General features: G+C 42.2%; 1 protein-coding gene across 1 annotated transcript in view; it reads right to left on the bottom strand.

Annotated features, from left to right (window-relative positions):
• GRIN2B (glutamate ionotropic receptor NMDA type subunit 2B) overlaps window positions 1-12,881 on the bottom strand; it is a 638,757-nt gene that overhangs the window by 611,437 nt on the left and 14,439 nt on the right. The window lies entirely within an intron of this gene.

Below are 12,881 nucleotides of genomic sequence, written 5' to 3'. Positions count from 1 at the left end.
GACCAGAATATACGTATAGTCTGCATTTTCATAGCTGAAATATGGTTCTTGTATTTTCAGCGTCTAAGGCTATGTTCACAACTGGTTGTGAAATCCAGCAGGCTGGTCCGCCATCTACCTTTTTTTTTAGCTCAACAACAGTGAAAAAGTTCATAGTTGTCAGGTCACCAACCCAGGTTGTCAAAATATTGTCAAAGATAAACTCTGATTTAACCCCTTAAGGACATAGGACGTACCGGTATGCCCTATTTCCCGAGTCCTTAAGGACACAGGACGTACCGGTACGTCCTGACTTAAAATCGGCATTCCGGCGCCGCGGGGGTTAATCGGAACGGGATGCCGGCTGAAATCATTCAGCCGGCATCCCGTAACAATGCAGGGGGGGGTCATTTGACCCCCCCGTATCGACGATCGCAGAAAACCGCAGGTCAATTCAGACCTGCGGTTTTCTGCGTTTCCGGTCCATTCGGGTGTCCTGTGACCCGATGAACCGGAAAAAGACTGCGATCGGTGGCGTAATTATACACCACCTATCGCAGTCCGAGGATTTGGAGAGGCGGTGCTGGCCCTGGTGCTGAACGCCGCTGTCCAGGGTGCTGATTGGAGCAGGGGAGAGAGGCGCGAGATTCAAACTTCCTGCGCTCCTCTCTCCCCTCCTCTTCCTGTCCAGCACCCTGACCGTGCAGCACCATTCGGCACCAGCTCCTGCGTCCCCCTAATCGCCATCCATCACCCTCCTGCACCCATCGCCACCCAGGTAGGTTAGGGTCAGTGAGGGAGAGGCACCGTTAGGCAGGAAAAGAAGGGAAAAGTTAGAAAAAAAAAAAAGTTCTTTTATTTCAAAACTTTTTTTGATCCATCCTTTAGACCCCAGACCCCCCCCTGCCACTTGCCTAGGGATCCTGTGGCCCACCCTAGTACGAGCCGCCCTGGGGTTCGTACTGGTTTCCCGGCCCACCAAATAAGTCCACCGGAGCCCCCTGCCGATGAACTTAGTTGGTGTCCCCCAGTGGACTTTGAGCCTGAGATTCCGGATTTTGCTGGCAATCCTGGAATCCAGATTCCCACAGTGGGGTTTACTGAAATTGACTATTTTAGTTTTTTTTTCAGTAACCCACTGGTGAATCTGATGGTGGAGCAGACGAATCTGTACGCCCAACAGTTCGTCGCTCAAAACCCAGGCTCATTTTTGGCTAGACCCGGTGGCTGGACGCCGGTCAGTGCTGCCGAGATGAGGACATTTTGGGGCCTCGTGCTGCATATGGGTCTAGTCCAAAAACCCAGTGTCAGGCAATACTGGAGTGGGGACGTCCTATATCAGACCCCACTGTACAGTATGGTCATGACACGCTCCCGGTTTGAGGCCGTCCGGAAATGTCTGCATTATTCCGATAATGCAGCATGTCCACCCCGAGGTGATCCTGCCTATGACCGGCTGTATAAGATACGGCCGGTCATCGATCACTTTGGGGCCAAATTCATGGAGGCCTACATACCTGGAAGGGAGGTCGCGGTTGATGAGTCTCTCGTTGCGTTCAAGGGGAGACTCAGTTTCCGCCAATACATTCCCACAAAGCGGGCGAGGTATGGCGTGAAGCTATACAAAATTTGTGAGAGTACCTCAGGGTACACTTACAAATTTCGTGTGTACGAGGGGAGAGATTCCCGTATTCAACCCCCAGAATGTCCCCCCACTCTGGGTGTTACCGGGAAACTCGTGTGGGACCTTATGTACCCACTGCTGGATAACGGTTACCACTTGTACGTGGACAACTTTTATACCAGTATCCCCTTGTTCAGGTCCCTTGCCGCCAGATCCACGTTCGCTTGTGGGACCGTGCGGAAAAATCAACGCGGCCTCCCTGCCTACCCCCTCCAGGTACCTATCCCCAGGGGTGAGACCTGTGCCCTTACCAGTGGAAACCTGTTGCTGGTCAGGTATAAGGACAAGAGGGATGTCCTTATGCTGTCCACAATCCACAGTAACAGCACCACCCCAGTCCCTGTGCGAGGTACCGCGGCAACGGTCCTCAAGCCCGATTGTATCGTCGACTACAATCGGTATATGGGAGGAGTTGATCTCTCTGATCAAGTCCTCAAGCCATATAACGCCATGCGCAAAACCCGGGCATGGTACAAAAAAGTTGCGGTCTACTTGGTGCAGGTTGCCATGTACAACTCTTTTGTACTATCCCGAAGCGCTGGCAGCACAGGGATATTCCTCCAATTCTATGAGGCAGTCCTCAAGGCCCTGATCTTTTCGGACCGGGAAAGAGCAGGCCGGAGTACCTCGGGAATTGGAGGCGCCCGGATCGTCCCTGGCCAACACTTTCCAGGTGTGGTCCCCCATACTGGAAAGAAGGGACGAACCCAAAAAAAGTGCAGAGTGTGTCACAAGAGGGGGATACGGAAGGACACCACCACTCAGTGTGACACGTGCCCCGATTATCCGGGCCTCTGCATTATCGATTGCTTCAGGGAGTATCACACTTCCATGGAGTACTAAATTTTTATAATCCCCAACAGTCCACTAGAGAACATAAAAAACTATGGCTCTCAGACTTTGGAGACACGGAAACATTTTTTTTTTCCCAAAAAAATATTAGTTTTAGTGCAGGCATCCTCAAACTGCGGCCCTCCAGATGTTGTAAAACTATAACTCCCAGCATGCCCAGACAACCTACAGCCATCAGCAGGGCATGGTGGGAATTGTAGTTTTACAACATCTGGAGGGCCGCAGTTTTTAGGATGCCTGCTTAGTGTCTCCAAAGTCTAAAAGCCATACATATTGGGCATCGTCGCGTGCGTAAAAGTCGTCGCTATAAAAATAACTTTTGCCCAAACGCCTCGGATGAACGGTGTTAAAAATATAAAATAAAAACGGTGCCAAAACACCCATTTTTGGGCAAAATTTCCATTTGAATCCTTTTTGCCGGTAATAAAGCAAGGGTTAACAGCCAAACAAAACTCAATATTTATGGCCCTGATTCTGTAGTTTGCAGAAACACCCCATATGTGGTCGTAAATGGCTATATAGCCGCACGGCAGGGCATAGAACGAAGGGAACTCCATATGGTTTCTGGAAGGCAGATTTTGATGGACAGTTTTTTTTTTGACACCATGTACCATTAGAAGCCCCCCCTGATGTAGCCTAGACTAGAAACTCCAAAAAAGTGACCCCATCTAAGAAACTACACCCCTCAAGGTATTCAAAAGTTACTTTACAAACTATGTTAACCCTTTAGGTGTTCCACAAAACTAAATAGCGAATGTAGAAACAATTTTAGAATTTAATTTTTTTGTTACATTGCCTCAAAAAGAGTAATATAGAGCAACCAAAAATCTAATTTACCCCTAAAATAGTCCCAAAACAACAACCACCTTATCCCGTAGTTTCCTAGATGGGGTCACTTTTATGGAGTTTCTACTCTAGGGGTGCATCAGGGGGCTTGAAAGGGTACATGGTGTCAATAAACCAGTCCAGCAAAATCTGCCTTCCAAAAACCATATGACATTCCCCTTCTTCTATGTCCTGCCGTTTAGCCAAACAGTAGTTTACGACCACATATGGGGTGTTTTTGCAAACTACAGAATCAGGGCAACCCATTTTGAGTGTTGTTTGGCAGTTAACCCTTGTTTTACTCCTGGAAAAAATTTATTATATTGGAAACTTTTCCAAAAAATAGAAATTTCAAAATTGTTTCTCCATCTGCCATTAACTCTTGTGGAACACCTAAAGGGTTAACAAAGTTTGTAAACCCAGTTTTGAATACCTTGAGGGGTGTACTTTCTTAGATGGAGTCACTTTTTTGAAATTTCTATTCTAGGGGTGCAACAGGGGGCTTCAAATGGGACATGGTATAAACAAAACCAGTCCTGCCAAATCTGCCTTCCAAAACCCATATGGTGTTCCCCTCCTTCTATGTGCTACCGTTCGGCCAAACAGTAGTTTACGACCACATATGGGGTGTTTTTGCAAACTACAGAATCAGGGCAACCCATTTTCAGTGTTGTTTGGCAGTTAACCCTTGTTTTACTCCTGGAAAAAATTGATTATATTGGAAAATTTTCCAAAAACTAGAAATTTCAAAATTGTTTCTCCATCTGCCATTAACTCTTGTGGAAGACCTAAAGGGTTAATAAAGTTTGAAAGAATGGGGTCATTTTTGGGAGGTTTCTATTATCTAAGCCTCACAAAGTGACTTCAAACCTGAACTGGTCCATAAAAAGTGGGATTTTGAAGATTTCGGAAAATTTCTAAATTTGCTTCTAAACTTCTAAGCCTTGTAACATCCCCAAAAAATAAAATATCATTCCCAAAATGCTACAAACATGAAGTAGACATATGGGGAATGTAAAATCATCACAATTTTGGGGGGTATTACTATGTATTACAGAAGTAGAGAAACTGAAAGTTTGAAATTTGCTAATTTTTCAAAATTTTTGGTAAAAATTTTATTTTTTATGCAAAAAAATTAACTTTTTTGACCCAATTTTAGCAGTGACATGAAGTACAATATGTGACGAAAAAACAATCTCAGAACGGCCTGGGTAAGTCAAAGCGTTTTAAAGTTATGAGCACTTAAAGTGACACTGGTCAGATTTCCAAAAAATGGCCTGGTCCTTAAGGTGAAAATGAGCCCGGTCCTTAAGGGGTTAAAGAGTTATTCCATGACTGATATATGACATCATATAGTACATGACAACCTCTTTCTAACAAATATAGAACAAGGCCTGTACCTCACATGGAATCAGAGATCTCCCCATTCATTTCTCCACTTGCTCTGCTAGATTTATTTCAAGCTGGCAGCCCAGGGGTGTATACACTCTCAGGGGATGTGTCCTTTCTGCTGTAGTTTTTTCCCTGTAACTGACACAACTGTAGATTTGTATTGTAGATTTAAGCTGAGAGCATGTGACCACTGAAGTGAGATGGACAAAAGAATCAGAAAAATAAAAAACAGCAAGTGGTGGTATAGATACATTTTACTGAATAGCTCATTGACTATACTACATTTTAAAATACTATACATGCAACTACAAAAGTATTCAGATCCAGGTCTTGGTTTGAAAAATGCTGAATGTTATTCGCAGCACAAGCCCTTTATGTTTTCATTATTAGAAAGTGGATTTTTACTCTTTTACTCTGGTCCTCAAAATGTAAGTTGACAAAGTTCTCTGTATAGTATAGGTTCTTGACACCACAGGCATTAACAGCTCCAGCACCCTTCCTCTGACATCAGTCAATGCCCTGCCGCTAACAGCTGAGTCTGCATTTTAAAGACTTCCTTCTTTGCCAGTCAAAATGCAGGAGGAAGCAGTTGAAAGGGAGAAGAGAGTTCTCATTTGTGAATGCTGGGCGTTGGATCTTCAGACTTCAGTCTTGTGACCACTGAACAGGATAATACATGCATACCATTGGCCCAGGAGTCCAAGACCGTGGTCTAAACAACAGAGAGTAGTTATATAATTGTCAGAAAGCGGTCTATTACTTTAGGACAAATTCATTGAATTTTTAAAGGGTAACTGTCATATTTTTTATTTATTTGCTAATTTACTAGAGATAGACATGTATACCTGAGTTAGTCTGTCAATGATTATCAAAAGATCTGTAATTACCATATAGTAACAACTTTCATTGATGTCCTCTGTCCCTTTCCACTGCTCCCTTAAAAGACAGTTGCTATGGTTTGTCTGTCTCTGGCAAAGAAGACAGGAAGACGGAGGGGTGGTCCTTCACCCTGCATGCCTGCATTAGGCTTCAGAGTGAGGAGGTGTGTCTCTCAGTAATCCAATCTGATTGGGTGGCAGGGAGCTTCTGGCTACAGCAAGTGTGTATGGGAAGTGAGGGAAAGCAGTTTTGGCCTCAGAGAGCTGGCAGAGGAGCCATCTTGAGAAGGTCCTCACATCATAAATGTTTAAACAGCCGCAACTATGGGAAAAACTCAAGGAAAACAGTGGTATGTGAAGAAACTAAAGATTGCTTTATACATAATGCTGCTGCAGCAGTAACATATGCTAAAATAGATTTTTTTATGAAAACATGACAGTTACCCTTTAATGACTTCTGTTGCACTGGAAACATTTTTATGAAGGTGTCTAAGCTTTTAGTTCCTTTAGTTCCTTTTAGTTCCCTTCTCACCTCCCTCTAATTGCCATTTTAAGCAGCATGCTGTCGCATCTCCCACAGTGGTAAATATCTATACAGCATTTCTGATGTTCTTAACTATTATACTAGCCTTTTACATGCTGCTCCTTTCCTCTCCAACAATGTATGCTTTTCGTACATCAAGGTTTTCCATATATATTTTTGCAGCACCTGTATGGTGGAGTTAAGATATTTGTCAAAGCCATGTTCAACTGATTCCTTTACTGGTATGTGAAGTACAACTAGGCCGCTAGAACCAGTTCATTTGAAAATGTCATACGACTATTGAAGGAATGAGGTGAGTGATTATTTCATTGTCTATGTGGAGGGAAAAAAGTGATTGTAATCTCTTATGGGTGAGGATCCCTCTCCTTTTTGTCTCCTCGTTTATTTTGATAACTTCTCATTTTACTGGGTTTGTGGATTATGCTGGCAATATATGATATAAATAAGATTATTATTATTGTTACATTGTTTAACTGGTTTTAATGATTTTTATATTGTGCTTAGCTCAGTCTTATCCATATCCACTTGTGCCTTATATCAATCTATACAAAGCCCTAAGAATTCTATAAATGCCAAAATATATATTAGCACCGTGTGCCCACTACACAACACCGCAAGGGTTGTCTCACTTCAGCAAATGGCATTATCTTGTAGGAAAAGCAAATATATGGCACTTACTAATGTATTGTGTGTCACGGACGGAAGGAAAGAGTGCAGCCCTGATATCCACCCGAACCTCTATCCCTACCTACTTGCACAGCTCGTCCTAACCGACGGCGTACAACTTGGCAGCAGTCCCTCGCTTAGATACGGGCAGGGGACTAAAGAAGATAGGAGGAGTACTGTAACAGAGTCAAGAAAGCCAAAGTAAAACCTGGGAGGTCATGCAGGTACACAGGGAGCAACAAAATAACAAGGTCAAAACAATCTGAAGTCAGAAGCCAAGATGTCACGTCAATTCCAGGGAAGTCACAGGGTCGAGGTCAAAAGCAAAGCCGAGGACCAAACACACGAAAGACACATTATGCAAAAATGCTGGTAAGGGTAGCATTTTCACAGGCAACCTGTGGCCAGCAAGCTGCCTGTTTAAATAGCCCCGACTGGAGAGTCACATGACGTGGCCAGCATCATGTGACTCGCATCACACATCTCAACACAGCTGAACGCCGATTTATCCATATCGGCGCTCAGCTCCCCAGCTGCTCTTTGTCTAGGCGACATGTACGGCCCGGTCCTCCCCACCCCCTGGTTATGGAGAAGACGAGGACGCCAGCCGTGTCCTCGCTCCTCTACCTGTGCGGAATGCAGGCGGTGCTGCGAAGGGAGAGCGTGTTGCCGGCTCCCCGTAACATTGTGATTGTCTATATTGCCGCCTTTGTTGGCTTGATTTCATCATTTTTCAGCTTCATTAAACACTTCTCTTTTCCAGAGGTTATGACTAGAGATGAGAGGAATCTATTCGCAGATTCGGAGACTGGTTCCGAATCTCAGATTTTTTTAGGCACTGAATCAAACCCGAATCTTTTCGGATTTGATTCGGACAAATCTTGTAAAACGGCACCCAGCGAATAAGCAATCACCAGTGTTCTGTCACTACCAGGCAGGAGGTAACTGCCGTCAGTTGCGGCAAAGAAATAACCAAAAATGAGATAGGAGCTTTTTATAGAAAAATCTGTGTTTTAGAGGACTAGAGGGGGTTATATACCAATTTCCAGGGCAATTGGAACAACTTTGGTTCGGAACGAATAGATTTGGACCCAAACCGAACGGTTTGAAAAATAAGTCAAATCTGAAACTAACCGAATCTTGAAAGATTTGTTCATCTCTAGTTATGACCACCCTAAAATCCAGCAGCAGTGATGGCGGTGCTCTCTAGTGGCCTGAATTGTGGGAGTGTACATAGGCACGCATGCGCAGCATCTCCCGTTTTAGCCACCTCATATCTCTGCTAGTATATGTCAGTAGCTGCACTACCGTTCATTGTTTTGTAAAACTTTGCATATCTGCATCACTGAACTTTGCCCATAATTTTGTGAAATCCATAAATGTTTTGTACAGCTACCTTCAACACAAAATCTCTAATTTCTTCAGGGTACAACCTGCAATTGCAATGTGTTTCATTGGTTTTGACAATGTGCGCAGGAATAGATCCTGCCACACCATGACCATAACTTTGCTTAACATCACATGTCACAAGGTAGATCATTCTGTGTTGGCCATATGTAAAAAGTTAGAGATTGCAGAATGTTAATGTGGCATTCACAGTTCTGCTGTTGGAAATAGTCAACAAGCTTTTTGTCATACATAGAGAAGTCAACTTACAACAGCCGAGCCAGCAGGAGGCAGTAATACGGTGCACGGGTACTGATCCAGCGACGCTGTGAATCCGCAAAAAGTTGTCCAGAACTCTGAAATAAAGCCATCACTTCTTTATTCCAAACTATTAAAATTCACTCCGGTGGCATATTACACAGCTGTCAACTGAAGTGAATTTTAATTGTTTGGAATAAAGAAGTGATGGTTTTATTTCCGAGTGCTGGACAACTTTCCATTGCCATACACACCTAAACAGCTTTGCTGAGTTTCTAAAATGCATTGGGACAGTTTATTTTTCCTACATGAAATTATTGTACAGTGTCTATTTTAAAGGGAATGTAGCACATATATTTTATTGATTAAAACCAATTTTTTGTTTTTTATTCTATACTTCATGTGTTGATGCAGGTAGCTATCTTGCCTAAACTGCTGTTAAAACTATTTAGAGATAAGATTTACAGCAACCACATGGCCTATAGGCAAAATGGATATGAGATGTTCATTGACATCTATGAGATAGTGTACTAAACATGCTCTGTGACCTATCTGTGCAGAGGTCATTGTGCAGTGAGGAGGAGTATATAAGCTGTATGCATCACCTATTGTGAATGGTTTATCCTGTGTTATCTATATATAGTTTCAATCAGTTCCAACAACTCCATTATTTGTTTTGTCAATTTGTGTAATTGATAATTTATTGATAATTGATCATATAGTAACAGGCAAAGGGCTAACGCCTTGTTGCTATCACTGTCTGATGCTGGGATGGCAGTGTCATTATGGATGGACAGATCCTTACCAGTCTCAGTTATTATTTCCATCACTTTTGGGGAAGCAGCTGCTTTGGGGCCAAAACTCAGAAGGGGAGAACTTAGAGGACTAAAAGGTTTTATTGTCAGGGCCCCTCAACAGTATAATAAAATGGCATTATATACAGAGACACTGTAGGAAATGGATGGAGGGGCTGCCAGGCCTCGTCTGAGAGAATGATCTTGACTAGCCATAAGAGTGGGGGTTGCATGGGATGGAGGGGGTTGTGAAGAAGTTGCTGGGAGGAACCCATTCAAAAATTTGCTGTTGGGCCCAGTAATTTATAGTTACACCACTGTATCTATCACTATCACTTAATGGCCAGAGTGAAAATTGCAGGATTTTAGTTTTTCTTTAAATATAAAGATAACGACAAGGTAAATTAAATATCACCAAAATAAAATATGTTTAATATATTTTTTAAACAATGGGCCATTTTTGGATGACACATCACCTATAAAGATGACACTTTCCAAAATCAAAAGTATTCCAGACAAGTCGTGTGCAGACACCAGCCAGCCAGATATGTAGTATTCTAGTTTAAGACTCTGTTCACATCTGTGCTATGCTATTCTTTATAACAGTAATTATGGTATGATGGATTTGAATGACATCAAATCCATCATTGATTTATATTGGGCATCATTAATTTATATTGGATTTCTATTGAGGTAAATTAGACATAAGAATATTGTTGCATGTCGTGCTATTCTTATCATCAAAAGTGATGGAAATAATAACTGAGACTGGTAAGGATCTGTCCATCCATAATGACACTGCCATCCCAGCATCAGACAGTGATAGCAACAAGGCTGTAGCCCTTTGCCTGTTACTATCTGATCAATTATCAATAAATTATCAATTACACTAATTGACAAAACAAATAATGGAGTTGTTGGAACTGATTGAAACTTTCTATATGTGAATGTACTGATATATGTGTGCGATTACAATATTAGAGCAAAAGGATACATTTATAGAGGAAACTGTAGAATTGAATAGATAATCTAATACCCTGTTGGGCCACCTCTAGCCTGGATACAAGTTGAGATATGGTTGGACTTGAAGGCATACAGGTTCCATGCAATATCCTGAGGTACATTTGCCACAGATGTTGCGGTTAGGCCTGTAAATTCTGCACACTCATAGGTTGCCAAAGCTGGGGTCCCAGATGGTCCTTGATTGGCGATAAATCTGAAGATTGGGCAGGCCAAGGAAATGTTGCAATCTGGCAGAGACATTCCTGGGAAACCCTTGCTGTGTGTGTGGGGTGAGCATTATCTGGCTGAAAAATGCCAGTTGGACACCCTGTGATGAAAGGCAACACAAGTGCCTGCAGGATGTCCTGTACATATCGCTGAGCTGTTAGCTTCATATGTGATGGCTTACCAGATCCAACACACAAGCAGTCGGACATGATTTTGCTCTACAGGAATGGCAGGACTGAAGTGCTCACCACAAAGTATTGATACTCAAACCCGACCATTGTGTTTTCCTGAATAGAACTTGGATTAGTCCCTAAAAATGTTACAGTTCCAGTCTACACCACTGCAAACAAAGGTGACGGTGGATGGCTGTCAATGGCAGGACATGTAGCTGGCTCCATGACACCAAATTTCCTTCTGCATCTTCAAATGCTCATGGCTGAGACTGGGGTGTGTAATTAAGGCACCACCTGTTTCTGGATGGAGGACAATGAAATTGGGAAGCTGCTCATGTTTGTTGGTAGATCAATCTATCCTCTCTACTGGTGGTCTGTCTGGGCCATCTGGAGCCTGTTCACCGTATCTGCGTGCCCTCACATAACTACTGCTCTCAACACCTCCTAACAGCTGGGACAGAACAGCCTAGATGGCAGGCAATTTGTCAAAATTACCATCCTGCTTCTCTCAGTCCAGTCATGCACCCCTTCTCAAAGTCTGTCAACTGGGCAAAATGTCTCTGAGTGCATCTTAGAGGCATATCTAGCAGTCAACAACTGTCACCAAGAGGTATACTACCCAAAAGTAGCCTCTGAGACCCTTTGTATAGGGTAGTGTAGAAAGCACCTGTAATCATTTACATATCTGCCTGGGGCATAATGCCGCAGTCTTGCAGCAATCCAATATTTCTATCTGGCAGCATTTTATTTAGAAGGAGTGCATATCTTAATTAAAAATTCTCTGTAAAAAATGCAGGGATAAAATACATAATTTGTGCATGCTGTATGTAATTAAGTAATATGGATAAAAGAAATAACAGTGAGGGTCATACTAGGTCATCCTTTTATGTTTTGATTAATTTAAAAGATAATTGATCCAGTTTTGCTGATTCTATTGATCCTATGGAAACATGCTACAGTTTGGCTTGAGGTAAAAATATATTGCAACAGTTTTCTTTGGTGCATTCATACTATGGTGCAGTTGATTGATTAGTCTAAAATAATTCCATTACGTTCTTTAGTAGAAAGAAAAAAATTGCATGTCAGGTGTTAAAGATCAGATGTCAGCTGTCATTTCATGAAAATTAAAAAAATAAGCAATGAATTATGGGTTACTACCCCAATTCTTCAAAATACAAATGTATATCAAAATATTTTTTTTCATGGTAAAGTCATAGTCCTCCAGGGCACGCCAAAAGTATTTACTGAAAAAACTGGAATATTACATGTATCATATAGTCAGGTGCATGAAAAATACATTTACATATATTAAGGCATTCATAAAAGCATAAGGAAATGTAATTCAGAGAGCTTTGAGAACAAGATATTGCATCTGTTAAGATGAACTGTGGCAGCTTTAGAAACACTTATGATCCCTGCACAGGGAGCTGATATAGGTCAATGAAGGGTAGACTAAACACAAACTGACATTTTTAGTAAAAGATTAAAGAGGCCATGAAATCATAAAATGGAACTGATCACAGACACTACATAGCAACAATAAGCATAGATAATCTTCATTTTGCTCTAATAATCTGTATATAGCGCACCTTATCATCTTATAGGAGGAGTCTAAATTAAATTAACTTTATGGTTGCTTTTCCTGCAGCAAGAAAATAAAGAGCTACAGTATATCAAAGCTCTGGCTTCACAACTGATAGCATTCAAAAAGAGAGCGACCCTACAGATTAGGATTAGGAGGCCATGCATTTCTAGAAGATTGCCCCAAATCACAGATTTACATCAAAATGTATTTGCTGGATTACACAATTATGTACCATTACTTACCTTTCTTCTTGGCCGAGATGGATGGTGCAAGATGTCCAGGTTTAAAAACTGTCTCTGGGGCACTTATCAAGATATTTACACCAAGAAGGAACTAATTATGGCACACATCATATGCGCACCATAATTTGCAACTTTTCAAGCTTCTCGCCCCTTTTCCAAAGGATTGGCAAGTTATAGTAATTTCGGCAGGCAAAGTCTCACCCCTTCCCGCAAATTCTGCCCCTAAGGAAAGGGGCAAACTTTGTGGGAGGGGGTGGGGCTTTGCCAGCTGAATTTACTATCACTTTTGCCAGAAAGTGGTGGAAGTTATAGCTGTAGCTGGCATTGACTTCAGTATCTGACGCATGGTAGGTCAGAGATGTGCCTTATTTATTAAGAGGCATCTGACACTTA

Source organism: Bufo bufo, chromosome 9, assembly GCF_905171765.1.
Source record: "Bufo bufo chromosome 9, aBufBuf1.1, whole genome shotgun sequence".
Taxonomy (NCBI): domain Eukaryota; kingdom Metazoa; phylum Chordata; class Amphibia; order Anura; family Bufonidae; genus Bufo; species Bufo bufo.
The sequence above is the reverse complement of the archived record's forward strand: the minus strand, read 5'-3'. Positions and strand labels throughout refer to the sequence as shown.